Raw genomic sequence first — 1,269 nt, 5'->3', positions numbered from 1 at the left:
AAAAAAAAAAAAAAAAGTACAGAGAAGAGTCACTGTGGAAAGGGAGAGGCAAGGACCAGGAAAGGCAAAACTGGCTGGGCTGGAGATGGGACCAGTGGGAGGACTTGGGAGGGACAGTTAGCAAAATGTGAATAAGCTCTGCAGATTATGAAATAGATATTTTATAAAGCTATGTCAATGTCCATTTTCTGGTTTTGATCATTTTACTATGGCTATGCAAGATGTTATCATATGCCATATTCTTTATGCTTTTTGTCACTGTAAATCTGGAATAATTTTAATGTGAATAAGAAATTTCCTTAAATGATGACAGCATTTCGGGTGGAGGGAAACACGAAGAGCTGGACTAATTCTTCAGTGGGGAAGAGGCAGCTGGGGGGCTGGTGTATAGACGTGAGGGCGAAGCGACAGCAACAGTTCTATCCCACAGCTCAGGCTCAAGGAACAGAGAACTGGGTGGGGAGGAGAAGAAAGGCGGGAAGTAGCAATGGGGTTGTTTGGAGGGAAATAAAGAAATAAAAGCAAAGGGGAGAAGGGCTTCCTTGCAAGAAGGAGGTAAAGAGGCATTTAGTGGGGAAGCTGGGATTTTAATAACGGAGACAGTGAATGCTCTCAAGTCCATGGGGATGAGAGTTCAGGAAATGATGTATGCCTGGGACGTGGGATCGGAGACCAAGCCCACAGCAGCACACAGAACTTCTGAAGGAGCAGGGTGGGTCACCTAGTGCTGGTTTCAGGTGTCAGAAATGTGGTACCTGGAACAGCCGGGCACCCAGGCTGGCCCTCACTGCCTCTAGTTTAGGGAGCTGGAGTGTAGACGGACCTCGACCCCCAGGTCATGCACCAAAGGGTGGGCGCTCTGAGACAGCAGGCAAGAGGAGCCCCATGGACGGAGGGTCTGAAGAGGAAGGGTGGCCCTTAAGGAAGTGGGACAAGGACTGGGGAAAGGAGAGAAAAGTGCTTCTTGCAGAGGTGGGCTGATTGGGAAGACCTTTGTCTCAGCATCCAGGGCTGCTGGGATCCCTCCTGGGGCTTTCCAGATGCACTGGCTGGTGATCAGTGAACTTGCTGTGTCTTCATGTCCTCCCTTCAGCTCAGTTTCTCTCGGTCTCGGTCTCTCTCTCTCTCTCTGACTTTGTCTCTGTCTTTGTCTCTATATCTCTCTGTTTTTCTCTATGTCTGTCTCTCTCTTTCTGTCCCTGTCTCTCCCTGTCTCTGTCTCTCTGTATGTCTCTCTCATTGTGTCTCTCTCTGTCTCCATCTTGCTCT

Source organism: Mandrillus leucophaeus, unplaced genomic scaffold (genome assembly GCF_000951045.1).
Source record: "Mandrillus leucophaeus isolate KB7577 unplaced genomic scaffold, Mleu.le_1.0 Scaffold752, whole genome shotgun sequence".
NCBI lineage: Eukaryota > Metazoa > Chordata > Mammalia > Primates > Cercopithecidae > Mandrillus > Mandrillus leucophaeus.
The sequence above is the reverse complement of the archived record's forward strand: the minus strand, read 5'-3'. Positions refer to the sequence as shown.